Raw genomic sequence first — 23306 nt, forward strand, 5'->3', positions numbered from 1 at the left:
AGGGGTCTCATTCCCAGAGCTTGAAATGAGGCCTTGCACCATTTAGGATTGCTCTGCAGTGACAACCTAGGTGTTTCTGCTTTGTCAAGCAAGTGTTACAGCAGAAAATAAGCAGATACAACATTCTGCATGGGTTAGAGGAAAGGCTATACTGCTGTAAAGCTCAGGCATACTACAGCACCTGATTCTGCACCACGTTGTCAGTCCCCTTTCTGCCATAGCCAGCCCCACCAGAGCTGCACTGCAGACATCAGGGGCTATGAACTTTGTCAGCCTTGAGGGCAGCGCAGAAGCTACAGTCTCGCAATTCATCTGTAATAGTTTGTTTACATGGAACTCAAACAGCCAGGGAATTTCTCGATAATAGCTGAGGACAGTTCCTTGCTCCTGTCCAGCACTCACTGTCTTAAAAACAACTTCTGTGGCCATACGTCAGCTATCAGTGAGCGTGATTCAGAGCCGTAATAAAACTGTTTACTGCTTCGCTCTGGACATGGGTTTCTGTTTCGCGTACCCCAGCGTATAGCTATTGAAATATATCCTTATATCTCTTACTGCTGTGGCCTGAAATTTATTCACCGTATGCAATAGTAATTTATAAAGGACTCCTCTCATTTTTATTCCTCTCTCAGGAATAGTCAGGGAGCAGCTACACACAGCTGTCTGAACTTGAACCACTTTCAGATAAAATATTATTTATGTTCCAAAGTGTTCTAGGATCCTCCTAGAGAGAGCTGTACACAGTTGGGATCTGCCCAGTTTCACATGTGGGGAAAACAGGCAAGATTCATAATGGAAAATTTCAGCCCAGATCTGCATCTATGTAGACCTGGACTATGCGTACGTACACACAAAGTTCCAGTAGCAGCTTGTAAGGTCATTGAACCTTCAGCCTGATCCCTTTAGGAAAATGATGAACTTCATTGATTCTGCTGGATCCCTTTATTCCTGCGTTCCAGTCTGTTCATATCTCAGACACTACTTCTTAGTCTGACTATGTCTTTTCCATTGGTTTGTATTTTGGACATTAAGTAAGCTGAACATATCCGACAATAAGCAGAGCTTAAACACATCAAGAGTTTTAACTCACTTAAGAGTTGTATTTTTCTAAGTAAGCCTACTACTGGATACAATCCAGGCTAAAATATACAAAGCCTGGGCAGTCCTATCAGAGGATACTCAGTAAATTCAGTTCTGTAACTTTATGGCCTTCAGCATTTTTGTTATGCTTTACGTGCTTTAGGATCTCTGTGCATTTGGTCTTTAAAGGGATTCTGATTTTGGTGCAGGAGCTAATCCTAGCCTTTTAACAGATCTCACACTCTGCTATCAAAACTCTCAGTAGCAGATGCTAAATTCAAGAGCTCACTGTGTGTATCCATCCAGTTTTGTTAAGGTCTCTGGGTGAAAGATATTGCAGAAATGCAGAACACTCTCACTGTTTATTTAATACCAAGCCAGAAAGGCTAGCGGGGCTTATACAATGTTTAATTTTTACAATTATTCCATTTTGTCTTACTTTGTTTTGAACCAACACATGACTGCAGAACTTAAAAAATAGCGTTTAACTTGATAGTCTATGTGTAAAACGAAATAAATAGGTTAAATAGAAAAAATCTTTTTTGTTTGTTTGTTTGTTTGTTCCAGACATGCAACTGGAACCAGATGTGACAGTATTACATTAGTCATACTATATACTAATATAGTTATAATGACCTAAATATGTCTGATTATTCAAAAACAGTTCTTCAACATTTTTAACTAAACATTTATTTAGAATAACCTGGGGCTTTATAATCAAAGAGAAAAAAATGAAGCCTCTGTCACAGACAGCTTGGCACTGGTGCCAATGGGCATTTTACTTGCACTGAAATGCAAGAAGGCAGTACAAGAGAGAGAATTTTAGACCACAGCTCATAAGCAGCTGGGTAACAGCAAGAGCCCCATATAAAAGACAGAATATTTGTAAGGGCAGAAATATAACCCTGGAGGCTTAGCTGCAGGTACTTACAAGTATCTCTTTGTCCAATCTTCCAATTATGTTTTTAAAATGGCTCATTTTGAAAAATTCTAAAACTTGGGTGAGAGATACAATGTGATATTTAGTGACCACTCACCAGAGAACTACAACTGCTGTGGAAGAAAACCAGCAACTCTGTGCCCCGGTGATAGCTGGCTTTAATGAAAGTGAGTGCTCAGGGTAACACTTTTAGATACAGAGCTCCCAAACTAAAATTAAAGCTTTTTCTAGGATAAGAGACAGATGTATATGAAGTAGACACTGCACACTGGGAAATAACTGACCTAATACTTGCCAGGTGACCGGACACAATGCTTAATTTAAAATGTCTTGTAGCTGAATGAAGTCATTACACTCCGGCAGATAAACAATTCAGAATATAAAAGGCAGAAGCGAGACAGACCTTTCTGCTGGGAAAACTAACAGAAGATGACAAAGTTGTTATGAGTTACTCTGTTTGCTTTCAGTAGTAGAAACTGACAGGACTCACAGCTACAAAGGAAAAAAAGGATGGATCTGCTTCATGAATTAGAAGATTCCTTTGAAATACTTTCTATTTTTCTAAAGAAAAGGTTGTCAAAACATAATGTTTTTAATTACATTCAGAGATATTTTTTGTATTCCCCTTAAGTGTCTGCAGCTGTCCCTTGCTCAATCATTTAAAAAAACAGATGAACCCTCCTAAAAAAACATTCTACTCAGAGGCAATTTTTATACATCACATATTCTCCATAATTTTATTCCTTGACAGTTTCAACTCTTTGAACTTTGGAATGAAAATAGGACAATTGCTCCACGAGACAGGTTTTTGTTTCTGCCACTTATTTTCCCACTTACACAATAATTCAGTGGATTTATGAACATGATTTAGCTTTAAATATCTCTGAAAAAAAATATTTAATAAAGCAATAACAAGATAAAATACATAAAGCCATCAACTGCAAGTGTACCATTCCCCAAAACAGGTAGTATTGGTTAGACCGAAAGAGAAGAAGAGCTCTGGTTTATTCTTTATGCATGAAAATTTCTTTATCAACATAACATGTAGAAACAAAAAAGAGAACTTTGGACCCTTTAAGAGCTTCCAACAGGAGCTTGAAGAATCAGTGTCAAAGAGAGGATTCGGGACAAAATTTTATTGCAGCATTTTGTAACTTGCACTGTTTAAGAAAACCTCTCTGCATACTTCAGGAAACACACCAGAGACAATAAGAGCAATAACAGTGAAACACACCTGCAGACTAACAGGGTTATGCCAGAAATTACATTCTGTAAGAGATAGGGTCAGTACAGAAGGATGTCAAAAGAAAAGTCGTAGAATATTAGAATCACAGAATCACAGAATCATTAAGGTTGGAAAAGGCCTTCAAGATCATCTGGTCCAACCATCCCCCTACCACCAATATCACCCACTAAACCATGTCCCTAAGCACCAGACCCAACCTTTCCTTAAACACTTCCAGGAATGGTGATGCCACCACCTCCCTGGGCAACCCGTTCCAACGTCTGACTGCTCTCTCTGAGAAGAAATGTCTCCTAATTTCCAACCTGAATCTCCCCTGGTGCAACTTGAGGCCGTTCCCTCTAGTACTATCACTGGTTATCTGTGAGAAGAGGCTGACCCCCAGCTCTCCACAGCTTCCTTTCAGGTAGTAGCAGAGAGCAATGAGGTCTCCCCTGGGCTTCCTCTTCTCCAGACTAAACAACATTTGTTCCATCAGCCACTCCTCACAGGACTTGTGTTCCAGGCCCTTCACCAGTTTCGTAGGCCTTCTCTGGACAAGCTTCAGGGCTTCAACGTCCTTCTTGTACTGAGGGGCCCAGGGGACCAAAACTGAACACAGTACTTGAGGTGCGGCCTCACCAGAGCAGAGTACAAGGGGACAATCACCTCCCTTCATCCTGCTGGTTACACTATTCCTGATACAAGCCAGGATGCCATTGGCCTTCTTGGCCACCTGCACACACTGCCGGCTCATGTTCAGGTGAGCGTCAATCAGCACCCCCAGATCCTTTTCCTCTGCACAGCTTTCCAGTCACTCTGCCCCAAGCCTTTAGCATTGCATGGGGTTGTAATGCATAAGTCACAGTCCTGTTGTTGGCTGCTCCTAGGGAAACGTGTTTGTGAAGTTGAAAATAATATAATAACAGTTGGCCAACCTTCTACCTTTCTATAGCAAAATAATAATATATTAGTCACTTTAACATTCATATTATTCAATAACATAGTGTTACTAAGTAGATATTCTAGAAGTACATTTACAAGCCAATTTGTGTAGTCTTATACACATCTTAGAAACTGTCTTGGAAAAGTACCACCAATTTGACAATTTTATCCAGAATCTTAATCAAGACCAACTTGTCTAACTAACAAAAAGCTTACTACCTGCATAGTAATTCCCAATAAGCCAGTTGCAGCTCTCTAGACTATGAGACCTATTACTCTATAGGATAGCATTAAAATGATTTTTAATCTATTGATCTTAATTGATAGAGACAATAACAGCAGTTTAGAATACAGACAGTAATAGTTTCTGCCACACCCGCTTAACACAAATTGTGCCTCAAATTCAACTGTGGAACCCTGGCCCATGTTCTGGTAGAATATTAATCATTCTCAAAGCATATTTAAAGTCTCAGAGACAGATTACTGAGGAAAAAAAGAAAAACGAAAAAAAAAGAAAAAGAAAAAAAAATATTTGCCACTGAAATGGGAGATCAGTAGCAGAAGAGAACCAGGATACTGCACATAAGTTTGTAATTAGGGGCCTCATTCTGGAATAGGCCGAGCATTTCCTGAATGGTTTGGTGCTGAGTACCTTTAACTCACCAAGTGATGTCACCGTTTCAGTTGATTCAACAACACATCGCTGTGGTGGGAGGAATGAACAGAAGGTTCTTTAATAGGAGATGTGTTTCACTCGCTATTCAAAGGCAAAAAAATGAGTGTCTGGCAACTGGAATTCTTTGTTGCTTGCTGGAACTGTACGCATCCTGTGACAACCAAGGCATTAGAGCTACTCACCTGAAGCAGACAGAAGGGTGCTTCAGGAATTAAACGGTTGGAGAGATGCCTAGCAGCTAAACATATAGAGCAAAAGCCATAAATTGGCTTTCACACTCAAAGCTTCCTAACAGAATTAAAATATGTTGTTGTCCAAGCCACAAAGCCACTTTTCTGAATAGTGATTTTGAGGATAATGGGCAGTTATGTTGGTTGAGCTTGAAAACTCTCCAGATTGGCTCAGAGTTTGTTTTGCTTCAGCTGCCTAACATGAAAAAAATTCTCATAAATCCATATCTTCATGCATGCTGCCTTATCAAGCATTACGTTTTACCCACGAGAGTGAATAAGAGCATGCTATGTCCTAGAAAGTCCAGGTCAACAAGATCTGGAACAAGCTAGTATGATCATCTAATTGTATATGAAGGAGGAAAATAACTAAGAAATTTTAGTTTATGATTTACATCTGGTGAGGGATAAGTTCAGCTTTCAGGAGTCAAACTTTCTTCCTCATTGTTTCAGATAGAACTAGTAGGAAAAAATATAATTTATACTTTCAAAGTAACCAACTGTGAATTCAATTAAGGAATTTCCAAACTTTCACAGTATCTTCTCGTGTCAGGACAGGATTTTTGAACTCAGTGTATCTCTAAGTATTGAAAGTAATGAAATGAAATTGCTGTTTGCTATAATGATTTTTATTCTCACAACCATTATTGCCCAAAGTATAATTGCCAAAGCTTTCTTCACTGAAGTGGAATGACTAGCAAAAGCATACAGTTCACCAAATTGGGATCTTTTGAGTCCAAGTGAACCTCAAAAGTTTACGCAAGCTGTGAAATCTATAGGATTACTTAATAATTTCCCTCTACAGAAGGTAATCTTGGGACACACAAGTGAGCTCACATTCAAAAGAGTGTGTCAGACATTCAAGAGGATCCAGAATTTTTTTAACTAGGCAGATTGAACAAATTTATCAATCTTTTTCTCAGAAATCTTTTCTGATTTCTTTCACTCTCATATGAGTGAGGGTTATGAAAATCTACTACATATTTATACTTATATTATTACACTCATTTTTTATTTTAGTCCTCTTGATGGGTTTCTTTAATTTCAAGGTTTACTTCAAACTACAGTTCATATAGACACACTAAGCCTTATTATAAAACAACAAGTAAAACTGGGACAACCTAGGCTCCAGAATCCATCAATGACAAACTTCTAATATGCTTTTCCTAATATGCTTGAAGCACATTGATTTCAAGCAATGGAAGCTGTAGGTTCAGAGTCTATCCGTTGTCTTTTTTGTATGTTTGAAATGTAAAGGAATGTTTCCTTAAAGGAACACTGAAGACCTTGGTTTCACTGTGGTCAATTACATGGAAAAGCTATTTGCAAAAGTACTAAATTGCCTTGCTATGTCATGAATATCTATTTCAAACTGTGACGCTGCCAAAGTCTGAACACTTATAACACTAACTGTAATTTACAGTCATGTTTATTGATTGGACTGTTAGAAGAAAAACACAGAAATTCACTGGTTTGGAGTTAAATCAAATAGTTTAATCAATAGTTTAAATAAGAACTAAATATGATTGTTTTGATTTAACTCATATACTTGCAGCCATTATGAGATACACACTGTAAGATACCAATTATCACAGGTTGGCTCTACCTTCAATACAGTACCACTGAAAAGTAATCAAAGCTTGCTGAAATTATTTCAAATCACAATACACAGAACAGAAGCATTGCTATCTCTTGCAAACCTTCTTTACGCAGGGTAACACCACCTTAACAAGCTTAAAAATGAAAGTATGAATAAATTGTAAAGACAATTTTAAGCCATTTTGTAATTTCTACAATTCCCTAAAATATGTAAACAGTGCTTATATGCATCAATATATGAACAGCCATAAATTGTTAGACGAATAATGTACATGTATGCACAGAATCACAGAATCACAGAATGTTAGGAATTGGAAGGGACCTTGAAAGATCATCTAGTCCAATCCCAGTATGCAGGGCAGTATCTTCTCTCTAACAATAGCTAGGGAGGGGAAAAATCTACAATTTTTAGAAAAATTTGTTAAATATTATAATGAAATAAATATAAAATATTTAGTACTGCCAAAAATGCACATCCTTTTAGACCACAGGAATTACATGTAGATTTATAGACCTCTGTATTTATTTTATTTTTATTTTTCCATATTTTCTCTTAAACTCTCTTTTGTAGCTATCCTATTTTTGTAATTATCCTATTATTGGTGTTCATGATAAATTCTGGCAGTTTTAGACGCTAATTATGTATTTAGTTTTTCTTTTTTTTTTCAGTTAAGTTTTAGTTTAACTCTCCTACATAATGCTAGTGGAATTCCAGACTCAGCCAGGCAACAGAAGCAAGGAAACTCAGGTTCAGAAGAGGGCTTTTGTTTGTTTGTTTTGTTTTGTTTTGTTTTGTTTGTTTTGTTTTGTTTTTATTTTTGTTTGTTTTATCTACTGGTGTGTAAAGCATATGACAGAACAGAGCAGGTGGAAATGAGGCTCAGATAGGCAACAAGATTTGTAACAAAGAACACAGTTATGGGAGAACATCATTTCTTGTATGTGACCTTTCTTGTCAGCCTACCAATCTACAGCCTGACAGTGGGAATCAAAATAAGGATAATGGCTCTTTTTAGAGCCTGAGAATGTCAAGTATATCAAGTTAAATTTCTAAATAACTCAAGCTGAGTTATATAGAACTCATACTCCTGTATGTCATCATTATCATTAAATGAGGTAGAGATAGCATGTTTATAGGATAGGCACTGTTTCTGGATATGAGAAGGCTTGATCAGACAGACTTCATTTCACAACTGTGTGTTTCCTATTCAGTATACATTAGATTTGCTTGTACTCTATTCTCAACTTTTTACTAGATGACTCTTGAATGTATACATTGTCACTGGAGACTCGAAGGTTATGAAAATTAGAGCTGAAGAAAATCAGGTCACACTGGCTTAAACAAATAAAGCTAAAAACTAATGAAAATCATTACAATGATTCTCTCTTGTACTGTGTTGTGCTTTGGGTTTCCCCATCTATGATTCAAAACCTCATGGTCTGAACAGAAATGACAGTAATATTGTCTTCACTCACCTTGAGTTGGACTTGTTTATGGGATCAGAAATGTGAGAGGTGGAGTGACAGCTTGCTGCCCTCCAATAACAGAAACAAGAAAATAAAGACAGCCTGTTCCCAATACTTGCTTTATCATCTGTAATTGGATTTGTAATTAAGATCTACATGATTTATTCATTGGCCCTGAAACAGAAATGCCATAATTTACCTCAGTCTTTGATTAATATATGAATAAAATTTGAAAATTTTATTTTATGTACATATATCATTGCCCTTTTCCATTGGAAGAATTACAGCAGTTCTGTATTACTACTGAGACCTGTACATTTGCTGGAAGGAAAGACACCTGGGAAGTGTGTATACCAAACTATAGCAAACTACAGCAAACTGTATTTTCCTAATGCTAGAAATGGGAGTTATGCCTCGAGTATGTCCTTGAACTACACATTTTGATTTTTAACCCAGATCATTTTACTGCTACCTGTACCCTGTGAAAAGCTTACAGCACTTCTGAGCCACCCCAGACAAGGTATAAGTCTATTTGATTTGTTAGAAGTTCCAGGATCCCTTACTGGGGCTAAGCTAAATTCTATTTGGTCTTAACCCATTACAGCTATGTTAATTGACATGAACAGATCATTACTGCACTTTTAGGGAAACCAAATTACAAAGTCAACTATTAGAAGAAAAGAATGGCTTTAGGAAGCAATTAGAAGGAAAAAAAACATACTGTGTTCAGTTCACATCTACAAGTAAAACTTGTTTATTCCTACATAGTTATTATTTGGGTACATTCAAAGGAATCTGTAGACAATACACAGGAAATTTTAGTGTTGGTTTGTTGTTTTTTTTTTTTTTTTCAGTCACAGATACCATGAGAAAGAAAAAGTTAGTGAAAGTGCTCAGACACAATTTTTCAGCAAATTATTCCAGAAATTACTAACTAAACTGCTGCACTGAAAAAGTGTAGATTTCTGCAAATTGATTAAGTAATAGGGTTTTACAGAACTAACTATGTCATTCTTGGTGCATCCAGACTAATTCTTACTCAGATTTTCCTGATATTTTCCACTGTCTGAGATTTGTACACAGAAAAGAGCAACAAGTTTAACAATCACCAGGAGGATCATAATTTGGCAAGTATCGCAGTGGGAAGAAAACACAACAGTAAGACACCTCACATATCTTTCCTTTGAACCTGATCCCTTTCCTGTGATAAATAACATTTCTTTAAGTAATCAGATGTCTGAGAACACTAACCATGATATTGGTCAGAATACCTCAGTGGAGGAAGAACATCTGATGAGAAAGAGACAGCTGACGAGAAAAGTCCAAGCTAGGAAGCTCTTTGTTGGGCTAAGCAGTCATTACTGATGTGTGAAGAGGTAGGTTCCTTCAAAGAAATTGGCAAAAACTCAAGAAATTATCAGCAGAAAATATTTTTACAGGAGAGTTCTAACAGAGAGTTTCTGAGTGAAAACTGTGTTAACAAGTGTTCTGCAAAAATAAGCAGAATTTCAGAATTGAATTCACCATGATTTAATGTGAATAGTAAAAATTGGGAAGAAGGTCTAATATAGTAAAAATTCAGGAAGAAGGTATCTTTAAGGTATTTTTCAGCATTCAATGGCTGCTTCTTGAAAGGAACTTACATTGCATGCTTTTATGCAAGGGATAATGCATGCTCTAATAGTAAATATTTTGTGTATGGTTTTCAAAATCTTAGGCCAGTATCAGTTACTTTCTAGTTCTGCAAATCAGTTAAGTATATGCGATCTGTACTTGGCTTCAGACAGAAGCAGGGAAGTTTTATAAAAAGGGATGCAATTCAAATAATTTATCACATGTAAATTTAATTTGTCAAAAAGTGCCTGGTGTCTGTTATTTAAAGGACAAAAATCACGAGCCTGAATTCCTACATGAACTGCTTCCCCTCACCTTAATGGCAAAAAGTTAATTATCCTGACATGTACAGACTTAATTTCAGGAAAAGCTAACTTTTTTAAGTAAGTAGTTTAACACTACCACCCCCTTACTCCTCACACACAAATCTAAAGGTAAGCAGTCTATTCAGAGACTGAACTTTAGCTGACTCTTTTTTCTTTTTTTTTTTTCTGTCATCATCCTCCAACTGCTTTGATGTTACTAGAGATTACATTGAAGTATGATTAGAAGGGATGCTGGAATTGTGCCCAACTCTCCTCCCAGGATTTTTAAGAGAGATGTGAGTAGAACTTTCAAACTTTGGCTAAAGATGAAAGGCTCTAGAAACATTGTGTGGAAATGTGAAAGGCTCACCACACTCTTTGTATCAGGTAGAACTCTCACCATTTTCTTCAGTGCAATGCCTCACGTGATCCAGTATCTCCTCAAAGGAAACAGAATAGTTCAAAAATATAAATTTAATATCAAGTGTCTAGATCTATTTTGTAAGGACTCCTGTGATATCAGATGTTTTTGCCCACAAAAAAAAAGAGAGAGAGAGAGAGAAAGCAAGAAAGAAAGTAAGAATGTGTTAATGTGTTTTTGTATACCTGGAAAATATATTTTGGGAAAACATTTTAATAAAATAACAGACCTTTCCTGGTAAATGCTAGTAGGATGCACATAAAGAAAAAGGACTACTTACTCTTGCAGTTCACCTAGCAAAGACAGATTGTCTTCCTACAAACTCAGTATACATTTACCTGTGGAAGCAGACTGACTTCTTGTCCTACTCCATCAAAGACTGCCTGGATCATCCCTATAACACAAACAAACAAAACTGAGTTCCACTCAGTTTTTAGAAGATATTCAAAACCTTTCACCTGTTCTTCTTTCATGCAATTGTGAGCAGGGAAAGTTAACTGAAACTGGGAGTGGGATTATGTTCAGCATATATCCTTCGAAATAAGCACAGAGAAAGCAAAATCCCTTTTTGGAACCAGATAGCCAAAAGAAGCAAAGCCTTCAGTACAAACATAACTACGTTTAAACAGATAAAGGCTTAATCATCTGGCAAAACAGAATGCCTTGAAAGCACAAACAGCCAGGTAGCCTCAGAACAAATACCTTGAGAGGTGCCAGAAAAAAAGATGAGAAGAGTTTTTTGTGGCTCAGAATGATTGAAAAGACTATAGTGTTTTGAGCAGTTCATTATGTTTTCCTCTGATCTGAGGCTGTTTGTGAAGGAAACAAAAATTATTACTGTATTTCAACCTTGTTTTAACAGTATTGACTGCACCACTGGTTTCTCCTCCTAACTGGAATAGCATTATACCACTTTTGAGCTGTTACTGGGATGCCATTCACCTCAAAGGGAGGCAGCAATCAAAAGTTATGATGTCATCTTTCCAGGTAAATAAATTGAATGTTCTTTTTTAGTATCAATTCTCCTGCTGTGTGTCTGACAGTAAGGTGAGGAACACATTTAATCCAACCTTTGCTTGCACGAAGCTTGTACTATCCTCACTGTATAAATGCTACAAACAATTTCATGCTACATAAAGATTATATAAAAATAGTAATTTGTACATTAGAATCTTAGCTTTGCTTTTGCTACCAAATATCCTACCTCAAAGTAGTCAATAAAGTCAGTACTTGAAATGCAGTACCCTACAGTGTGACAGTATGTATTATTCCTGAGGAGGAAACCCACATGGGATCCTAGGTACTAGGCAGAAGCTGGAACAGAACCATGTGGGCAGACTCCACAGCCCCATTAAAAGTCTTTGCAGGTTTTGCTGCTTTTCCCTTAATCCACACTTACATTTAATTTCTCGTATTATCTAAGTCAATAGAGAAAAACACCTGAAAGTCCTTTCTTTATATAGATATATAGAGATATAACAACCAGAAATAAAATTGCTGAACTAACCATTAGCTAACAAACTATTAAGTGCAGCTGTTAGGATTTATTTTTTTACATAATTAAAGTGCTAAAAGTTAACTTTCTTCAGTCTATCAAAAATATGCTTTATCCAATTACTACATGATAAAACTAATTCTAAGTAAGACCTGTTGAGCAAGCAGTATTAATCCTCCATTTTGGCCATCTGCCAATGTAAAACTTTGCTCAGATTAACATTTATTAATACTGTGGGGACTGGGCTGGGAACAAAATCCAAAAAAGAGTATCTAAACATGCTAATCTACTTCTTCTTTGACTTCATTTTTTCCAGATCATCAGCAATGGTAGGACAGCAATAGAAAATATCTCTTCATGGATTACAAATTCTGTAAGCATGGAGCTGCATGTGTTGACGCATACAGTGCATCACCATTATGCAGCAACTATTTCCATGATAGAAACTGTATTTACTGTTTGATGCCTTAGCATAAGTCTCAGACACAATTCCATAAGTGTCTTCTCAGATAAGAATTTCAAAGCTTATAAGAGAGAGTAGAGTTTGAGCAAGGGAGTTAAGAGTCAGCCTAATGAATTTTATACAAAGCTCAACTGGTTATTTTCTACATGACTTTGGTCAAGATCACAAGTATGCATCAGATTACTCATCAGAGCTTCAAAGGACCATGGAAACTAGAGAAACAAAGGCTAATTAAAGAACAAATCTGCTCTTATTACCAAACCAGTGGTTCACAAGTAACACTGCACACAGGAATGTCCATCCCTTTTCATGCCATAGGCAATAAGAGAGCCAAAGCTAAGGCCCCTGAAATGATTGATCGCTTGTCTGGATTTCTGGATAGGGAGATGTTGGAATACATGTTTATGTAACTGGTCTTGACTAAATCAGCTACACCAAAAACTAGACTTATAGTAAGAAATGCTTGCATTATATTTCTTACCATTTTCCAGGCACTATCACAGTTCTGTATGCATTGTGCTAGAATTCCTTGGGCCACGTGTTATTTCCCTGAGGGTCGTTTCTGCACATATGGAGGCAATGGGTACCTTGCTCTTGACTTCAAATGGAGAATGACTAAATTCTGAACTTTATTTGCCTAAAGCCTGAAGACAACCTCAGGTATATCTATATAACCTATACCTATATATCTAAGGCTTGGCTAACATTGTGTCATTATTCTCACTAACACTTGACCCTACTCACAAAGTAACTACAACCAATGAAAATCCAGCCTACCTCCAGGAGGCCCAGGAAAAGGAGTTGATCTGCACCTGCATCCTGTGTAAGTGGATGTAACACTGCAGACAGGAGGAAATAGCCTAAGGAATGGGATTTGTGATTGCCCCTCACCTCAAGTTTGCTATCAGCCTAGATACCCTCTTAGTATGCTACCTCTACAAATACCTCACTTCAACACCCTGTTGAGTGTAACATTTGTGAAGTCCAATCCATGGGTTAAAGTGCCTAAAAAAATAAATGTCATGATGCTAAACTTCACTGGATCTGGCCCTTAATATTATTATTTTGCCTGTTAACAGAAATAATAACAACAAAAAAAAATCTAAGGCAAACTGCAGAAATTTTGACAGCATAGAAATAAACCTGTATTAATTATTCCTTAAATCAACAAGTGAATACTCAGATATACTTTCTGTCCTATGGTCAGTCTTGATTGCTTTAAACAAAAGAAGTATAAAAGATGAACAAAAGATTTTGGGGCATAGGGGTGGGAAGCTTTATGGAGAATATTTTTGTAAAACATAGTTTATTTTACATGTGTAAATTTTGGCTTAAAAATCATGTAAAATAAGACAGAATTCCAGCAATTGAAAAGACTTGACCATGAAAATTCTGTGGCTGCTCCACCCTGTCCTACATAAGTGTCAAAATGAACAGTAGCAGGAAGGCATGTGTGCTCTTAGAACAATTTCTTCTTGTTTACAATTGCAATACTAAAATGACTCATTGCTTTGTACAAAATGAGAACTATGTGCTCATAAAAGATGTTTCAGTATTATCTGAAAAGTTTTAGCAAATTAGAATGTCCAAGTGATATATGCAATTTCTTTGAATATAAATTTGAAAATTGCAGTGCCTACAAGAATGTGAAAAGATACATAATTTCTTAGAATTCCCTGTTCCATGCTGATAAGCTAGGGGACATCTGTTTTACTTTAAAAATTTTCAAAGGGCAGGTGTTATAAAACTAAATTAAGAACACTGCAATACTTGTCTCTCAGGACTTTCTAAAATAGAACATTTTCCAGTGTTATAAAAATTCTGTGCAGCATTTTGGAAAATTTTAAGAACTCTTTTCGTCATAAGTTCCTCCTTATACACATAATAAATATAAAGAGTTTTTATGAAAGGCTCCTGTATTAAAACTTAAACTGTAAAGATATAGTTTTCAGAAGTTTCTTGTACTAACCTTGTGTGTGACACTTTTAGTGATAATATCAAAGGTAACAGAATGAGACAAATGCATCATGCATGAAAATTACTCCAAAAATAAATTGTAAAGTGTAACTCTGTACAAATTACGATTTGGTGTTACTATGTCTACATAAAGAACACATATTTCCTTAATTTAATAGAAAAAAAGTTTATATTTTTCCTTCCCTTTAAAAACCACCACATATTTCAGTCAGTTATGAAGTCAGAGAGTAATACATACAACACATAAACACGAATTCCAATATGTATTACAGAAGACTTACACACACCATGAAGAATTTAATCTATTCTGCAGCCTTAACACCAACAGATAAGCTGATTTCATTTGCAAAAACCTGTGTAAAGGGGACTTAGACAAAGAATGAACATCTACTTGCCTGAAAATTTAGTAGAGACAGAGGCTAAAATTTCTGCTTTGTGAATGAAAGTCACGTGTGAAATGAAAGTGAATGAAGAGTTGCTCCTTCCTGACAGTATTCTCCGTAAAAAAAAATATTAGAAATGAAAGAAAAAGTCTGCTCCTCTCAGATATTTAGAAGTAAATATTTCGGGAAAGAATATTTGTGTTTGTGCTAGAGGGAAATACCAACAAAGAAGAAGGGTTTTGACTTTCTTTGAAGGTCACAAAAGGGGGAAGACCACAAGGAATTTTGAACACTATCCTTTTACACAAGATAAAGTACAAAACAGACCACCATATATACAAACTGAAGTGTTCATAGCAACTTTACTGGTGTTTTCTGTATTGACCTAGTATTTCCACATAAATGACGACCTAACTGAACTACCATATCAGGCCCATTATAAAAGCCACTCAGAGTGAAAAAAAAATGTTATCTAGATCTGTGTGCAAGCCCTCTGATGATATTAAAGGTGCTCCTGTTTTGCTGTGTTTCACACAACAGAAAGAAAACATTCAATGAAGTAAAACAGTCCTTTCATAAAAATCAAAATTCAATGTTCCCAGGAGCTGTGAAACTACCATTATTCCTCACCCCATACAGGTCTACAAACAGGTACAAGTTAGGGCAATGAAAACTGTAGGGGAAAGACTGTACAGACAGAAATCACAGCTTCCTATTTTCAGCAAGATTTATTAAATGAGTAGAAAGGCTATTTCCCCGTAAGGATATTTCCCCAAAAAGGATATTTCCCTATAAAATTTGTGTGGAATATCAATTTTAAGAAATTGAATGGGGTCAAAAGTGTTGGCTCCTTCCCTGTTTGCTGTCTTTTCTCTATGGGTTTGGGAAGTTCATTAAGTTCATAACAGAAATTTTTGCTACTTCAAAACACACCTCATTATGAAAGGGATTTATAAAACCCATGCTGATTATAGCCATGGGGGCTTTTTTACAGAAAAAGCAGTAGCTGAACAGGTAAGATTCCTAGAATTTCAGGCAGACTGTAAATGAGACCAGAATGGGAAAAGACTCGTTAACTTCTCAGAAGTCCCCTTTTGTCACTTTGACCTGTCACTGCTTGAAAAATCACTTACATCAAAGAGTATTTCAGGCGTTTTGCTACAATTTTAGCCTTAAAAGAGGTACTCAGAATTTCTTGGGCAAGTCACTAGAGTTTATTTGAACTACAAAACATAATTTAGGATAGCCAGCTACTCAATAGATAAAACAAACCTATAACCAGCTTGCATTTTAATTAAAACTATTTTGACTACATGGTATCCAAATGAAATCCCATGTGAATTAATGTGTTAAAACAGCCAAGTTATAAAATGGTGTTTATGACTTTATTTCCAAAGTTTACGCTATCAAAAATGACTTTATCATTGCTTTGATTTCTGTTTTCCACAGAAAAAAAAAAAATCTTAAGAATTTTACAGACATAAAAATGAGTAAAATAATAGAATTTAAACAAAATTTATGCTGTTGTGTGCACTGAAGTATATCATAAATGTGCACTCTACTTTGTAGAAACAATGCATCAAGTTATAAGGGGAGGGATCAAAGTGCAATCTCTTCGCCAAATGTCCCAAGAACCCAGCTTGGAACAACTGTTAATTTAAAAGTCAAGTTAGAACAAAGTCAGCACACAAGGAACAAAAGAAAAGCAGGGCAGACAGAAGAAAGAGAGAAGAACTAGAAATTCTTAAAAGTCAGAGAAATGTAAATATATATTTAGAAAAACCTTTCTGAAAATCCTCCGGAATCATTTACCATGCTTTTTATATATCATTTTTAAGATTTACTTATAGAGTTCATTTTGCTATTAAACTTCACTTTCACTAGGCTTCATGTCCAGACAGAAGCTTTGTTTTGCTTTGTTTTTCCTTGTATGCTGTAACAGCAGTTTTTCTAATGACCAATAGCCTATGTCTGATTCATTTTATTTTTGCTGATCTCTGTATGGTATAACCTTTTTTTTTTTTTTTTTTTTTTTTTTTTAACAATACTGTTTTCTATATTTTATGTATTTTTATGTAAATAGATAGTAATAATAATTAACCTTTTGTGTTGAATGAAACTTTTACGACTCTAAAGTAATGATATACATGAATACAGGTGTGGTGTGATAGCAGACACCTCAGAAGCATTAACACAGATGCCATATAAAAAAAGCTGCATGAGTTGATAAGGGGCCACAGGGCCAGACTGGAGGTCCCAGGGCTATAACCAACTCACCAACGGTCCTGGATAAAAACAATTTTAGCAGTAAAAAGAGAATAAAGAACAAGTACCAAATGTCCATCATATATATGTATATGTGTATTATATGTATAATGTATATTATATATACAACAGATTTGCATTCAACATGGAGTTGTGGACCAGTAAAGGAAGAGCAAGGAATAAAGGTGTGTTAGTAAATGTATCAGAACTACCCCACATTGACTCTAGGACTCTAGAGTAAGGAGGAATAAAAGCCATCAACATAAACATCACTTTTTTGTTTTTTTTGGCAAATGACTTGGAAAACAGATGACTTGCTGTAACCTGCCCTTCTGGACTCAAGCTGAAGACCTTAGGACTTGAATGAACAGCGCAACATCAAAGGAAAGGGATAGATGTTATGCATTATGTGGATAATAATGTAACAGTGTTATTTTTGAGATTTTATCTGTAAAATTATGCCTAATTTTCTTTTTTCCCCTTCTGTAATACTTAATTCTGGATTTATTAGCAACTTATGTGATTAGACTGTTAAGGTATCATTTAGACTATAATGAATGATTTCAGATAATATAAGGTGTATTTTCTTTTGCTCATAACTAGACTTTGAGGTAACGGATGACCATATTCTTTTTATTTTATTTTTTAACAGCAAACACAAAAAGAGATATATCTTCCAAAGGAGGCAGGAGTTATGATGATGCTTATTTTTCATACAATAGCCCATATTCAATTTGTTTTATCCAACGTCTGTTTAGCTTATAGCATGTAAATAGTACTTTATACAGTGACTTCAAAAATTCAGTAGTCACTCAATCCCTATCGTGCCTTCAGTATTCTCTGTTTGAACTTCATGGTGACTCAGACTGAGGAATTCTTGCATTAAAAAATATATTTCAAGGGAGGAGCCCTTGAGATTTAAGGATTTCCAGCTAGAAAGCAACTAACTGCATATATTCACTTTAAAATCTATAATACTAATAAAAATGTAATACTAATAAAACACATTATTTTTGCCTTCTTAAGGAGCCAATATGACTATAAATAGAAAACTCCAATGAGGAGTTGGAGAACATCATTCCTGTTGAAAAAGATAGTGTAATTTCTTCTTTAATAAAGTTAATTGGATGCACGTAACACATGAGAATCTCCTCAGAAGTTCTCATTCCTAACTGAGCATTCAACTAAATTAGTTGATTGGTGGTACTTTAATCTGGAAGGAAAGGTATGGATTTAAGCAGACAGGAAGACTGAATAGATACTACTCTCTGAAAAGCTCCATGCTGATTCTTAAATTTTTCCAATACAGTATACATTATATTTTCATTATCAGTTTGTGTGTCAAAATTCCTGTAATACCACATTACATAGATGTCTACTGTAATTCAGAAAGGCGCTTGTCATATAGGTTATACAGGTAATCTAAAACACACCAATTGGAAGGAAATGCCAAACTGACCACAAGCATTTCAGGAGTCTTGGGAATTTTCCAACTAACTAAAAAAAAAAAAAAAAAAAAGCAGCAGACCAGAGAAATCATTGTCTTATGGTGTTTTAGGTTGTTTGAGCAATCTTACAAATCTAATAATCATTAGTGATGCTTATTAGGTCAGAAGAGAGATCTTCACCAGGATTTTTTGCTTTCATAACACCAGCAGAAAAGTGAATGAATGGAGGATGGAGGTTAGTGTAGATGTAGTATCAGTATCAAGTTTCTGTTACTATTGGCCATGTCCCTCATTATAAGAAATTCTATTTTCTTTTTTGTCACGGATTGATGTCAGTGTTCTAAGAAAATCGCATTCAGACAACTAGATACATCACTACCAAGAAAAAATAAATACCAATACATAAGTTTTGTAAAAGTCTCAAATGCAGAAGTCCTACCGTAATTAAAGGAACTGGATAAGATTGGATTAGTAAAAATAAGGATGATATTAGTAAATATAAGATTGAATCACTAAAGATAATTGTGTAAGTAAATCTGTAAAATAAATAAAGGAATTGTTTAAATTGAGAGCTTTTTGTTACCCACTATATGGATTAATTTTTATAATCTATCAGATAAATTTATTTCTGGTGTGCACATAGGACTCACAGCAAACCAAGAAGAATTTTTCCTCTATCATATGTCACTGTAGCAGCAGTGGTTCCATGAAAAATATCTCATTTTTATTGCCTTAACCTTACCATCTGACATTTTCATTTCATATCACTCAGGATTTTTTTTTGTTGTTGTTGGAAATAATAAATAATTATTTCTCTGTGTGCCTTACAAACTTGTAGACCTCTACCACAATGCTTTTTCTCTGTTCTGCAGCAAATATTTGGAAAACACTTGGTATCCTTAAGACTTCTACACCTGTAGGAAACCTTAAAATTTACTAATGGGTTCAAAAGTTATTTAGAAAATCACAGGAAAAGGACTGATTGACAAAAAGGTACTTTTCTGGTGCTACAAACTGAACATAGACTGCCAATCAGGTTTCTGTGGAAAGCCAGTATTTTCTACAAAATAGATTCTAGTAATTCAGAAGAATTAGATGCATAGTACCTTAAAAAAAAAAAAAAACTACATTTTTGCATTTTAATTAATATAAGGCTGATTGTGCTATTGTTGAGATTAAATAACACGATTTTTAGAAGCATGTTTACTTAAAGTTTTGCCAAATGTGAGCTAAAATTTTCCATGTTGCTTTTCTTTATACTTCAACTAGTGCATTTCATTAGCTCTCAGAAAAAGCCATGCATGATTTTGAATTTTAAATCTTGGCCACATTTCCGCTCCTATGCTTTATAGACAGGAAAAAAAAAAAAAAAAAAAAAAAAAAAAGACCTTTCTGTCAGGGAGATAACTTCATTCTGAGAAAACTCACCTAAACACCTAACCTACATTTTAAAGAACAAGGCAGTTTGAGAAAAAATAAATTGTCTGTGTCCACGAAAAGAATGCTTTCTTAAGACCTTGGAATTACTTAGAAGTGCCTACAGATTTGTCTATACATGTGCTATTAGGATCTATGAAACCCATTGGCTATGTATCTCATTCTTCTCCTTAGCCAGTGTTACCTCACAGAGAAAACTTTCTAGTGTGATTCATCATTCTGTTAGCTCCAGACATTTGTGTAGAAGCTTGCAGGGCTTCTGCTGTTTGAATCTGTGCTTCACGTTGATGCAGCAATAGTGTTCCTGGGGCCATTGAGCTTTAGTTCTTAGCCTCTCAGCTAAGAAATTTAAGCTAAGAAATTACTCACAGAATAATACCTTAAGAAGATGGTTTTTGAGTATAAAATCAATCACTTAAGTGTTAGGAACTGCTTAATTAGTCATTGTTTCTGACTGCACTGTGATATAGGTTTTAATGTTACAGTCTTTTTGCCACTGCTCCTCCTCCTCCAATCTCACATCTGTTAGGTATTCCTGTGCAATGCTGATATGACATTTAAATTAAACTTCTCACAGACTGCCAGTAGATCATGTTTCTAGATGAAAAGCTTATTACCTTCAGTCTAACGTGCAAAAATACTGAGCAAAAATACACTGGAATTCATGTCTAAACATATGAAATATTTAATGTTACATTTATTGAAGAAATCACACCTAAATGTCCAAAGCTAGATACCAAAGTTCTAGACTTTCATTTGACTTTGTTGAAGAGAATTCAAACTTCTTAACACAGCATTTCATAAGACTGCTGTGAAATTTAGAACACCGAATAGATTGTCTCAGCTTTCCTTTGCTGGCAAAATTGGCATACAGGGCCTGCCAGCTCTGAAAAGTGATGGGCTTAAATCACTACTTCTCACCTTGAATTGAGATCACCGTAGATGGTATGAACACAGCCCTTTAAACTTCTGTTTCCCCTCTGTTAAATGAGATTAATAAGGTATCCTTCTTTTGCACAGTTGTGGTGAAATGGAACAATAAATGTACACGTCTGAAATATTACTGATGGATGCAATAGAAAGTTGGATGGGGGAATTAATCATGTTCTCAGATAACTAGAATTTGAATAATGTGAAATGTGGTGCTTGACTGTTTTATTCTCACTGAATGAGAAATGTTTTACTGAGGATTATAATGAAATGGGCATGATTTTACACTGTGATTCACAAGAAATTGTTTTTTGTGAACATTCTCTTCAAAACTGACTGCATTTGCAATTTACTAAAATGTAAATTGTCAACTTTGGTAATCATCATTCTAGTTGGACAGAATTTGGGATTTAGCTTCACTTTCTTTCTGATATTGTTAATGTGGATCTTTGTTCTACACAAGCTTCAAGCAGGAGTTAAGATGCTGATGGAGAAAATTACTTTTTCATTTGTTGTGAGTTTATCTTGCAAGCACCTTGAGAAAGGAAATCATGGTGGAGTGGGTTTACGTGGCAAGGTTTTGGTAGCAGGGGGCTATAGGCGTAGTTTCTGTGAGAAGGATCTAGAAGCTGCCCCATGTTTGGTAAGGGCCCCACTGCTGACCAGAGCCGAGCCAATAAGCGATGTTGTTTTGTGCCTCTGTGAGAGCATATTTAAGACAGGGAAAAAAACGCTGCGCCACACAGCAGCTGGGAGAGTGAGAGGAGTGAGGAACAGCCTTGCAGGTGCCAAGGTCAGTGCAGAAGGAGGGGGAGAGGTGCTCCAGGCGCCGGAGCAGAAGTCCCCTGCGGCCTGTGGTGAGGACCATGGTGAAGCAGGCTGTCCCCCTGCAGCCCATGGAGTACCACGGTGGAGCGGGTGGCCCTGCACTGACGGAGGCTGCCACCTGTGGAAGACCCCTGCCGGAGCAGATCCCAGGCCGGACCTGTAGCCCGTGGAGAGGAGACCATGCAGGAGCAGGTGACCTGGCAGGAGCTGCTGCCCGTGGGGGACCTAGGTTGGAGCAGTTTACTCCTGAGGGATGGACCTCGTGGTATGGACCCGTATCTGGAGCAGTTCTGGAAGAGCTGCTGCCTATGGGAAGCCCACACCGGATCAGTTCGTCAAGGACTGCATCCCGTGGGTGGGACCCCACAGCACAGAGGACGAGAGTGATCGAGAAGGAGCAGCAGAGAAGCGCTGTAGACTGACCATAACCCCCATTCCCCTGTTCCCCTGCGCCGCTCAGGGGGAGGAGGTGGAAGAGGGTGGATGGGGGGGAAAGGTGCTTTTGGTTTCTTTCCTTTGTTTCTCACTTCTCTGGCTTGTTAGTAATAAGCAATAAATCTTACTGTCTCCCTATGCCGAGTCTGTTTTGCCCGCTACAATAATTACTGCATGATCTCCTTGTCCTTATCTCAACCTTTGAGCCCTTTTCACATATTTTCTCCCCGTTCCTCTTTGAGGAGGGGGAGTGAGAGAGCAGTTGTGGTGAAGTTTGGCTGCCCACTCGAGTGGAACCACCGCATATGGAAAGAATCTTGCATGCTTCTAGGTGCTAGACTATCAATAGAAAACAGAAAACTCTATTTTTGATCTTCACCTTCATTTCTTACTATTAAAAAAAAAAAGTTACTACCAAAAAACAAAGCATCTTCAACAAACACATCCTGAAAATTTTACAAGACACTGGAAAAAGGAGAAAAATAGCATCCCTCATGTGTCATTTTTACAGAATCACTTTAAAAGAATGTAGCTGCAAGTTTAAAAATACATATGACACTTTGTAGTTCTCAAATATAGTACTCAGTTTAATATCTCAAATATCAACACCAATGACCCCTTTTGTTCTAATATTCTTCATACTCTTGAAGGAAAAACATGCTAAATCATAGCTAGATTCACTGGCCCATCCCAGGGAAGCATCTGATTTCAGTAGGTACTCAGGTTCTTGAAACACCCTAGGAGTTTTCATGTTCTGGAAACTCCCTAGGTGCCTACAGATATGCTTCTCTCTATGTCCAGTACTCTGATCTGAGCAGTTAGAATCATCAACAAAGGCATCTTGAATCTAGCTATAGTCCAGAAACTGGACAAAGATGCACCACAGCCTACATCTTTAGGATTCATCAGAAAAATCCTAAAGTGGAATCCAGAATCCAAGCTCAGGTGCAGTCCTAGACTCTGACCTAAACCAACTCTGGGTGAGACCCAAATGTCCTTCATCCTCCTTTGAGCCCTGGTTTCTGTGGGAAGAAAACGAAGATGTAAAAAAGGATCAAAATATACTATTGTCAGACCCCTATCCTGCACTGCTAGGAGGTGAGGACCATTTAGGTGTACATTTGTTCATAATCTAGACATAGTCTA

At 36.5% G+C, this 23306-nt stretch overlaps 1 long non-coding RNA gene across 1 annotated transcript; it reads left to right on the forward strand.

The window, feature by feature from the left end:
- The first annotated feature begins 8178 nt into the window (after positions 1-8178).
- Positions 8179-22354, forward strand: LOC119717246 (uncharacterized). Its single transcript, XR_005266479.2, has 6 exons — positions 8179-10374; positions 11362-11486; positions 12311-12367; positions 12949-13117; positions 17215-17267; positions 17392-22354. It is a non-coding gene; the product is annotated as an uncharacterized lncRNA (long non-coding RNA).
- Positions 22355-23306: the final 952 nt, after the last annotated feature.

This window comes from Anas platyrhynchos, chromosome 5 (genome assembly GCF_047663525.1).
Source record: "Anas platyrhynchos isolate ZD024472 breed Pekin duck chromosome 5, IASCAAS_PekinDuck_T2T, whole genome shotgun sequence".
NCBI classification, from domain to species: domain Eukaryota; kingdom Metazoa; phylum Chordata; class Aves; order Anseriformes; family Anatidae; genus Anas; species Anas platyrhynchos.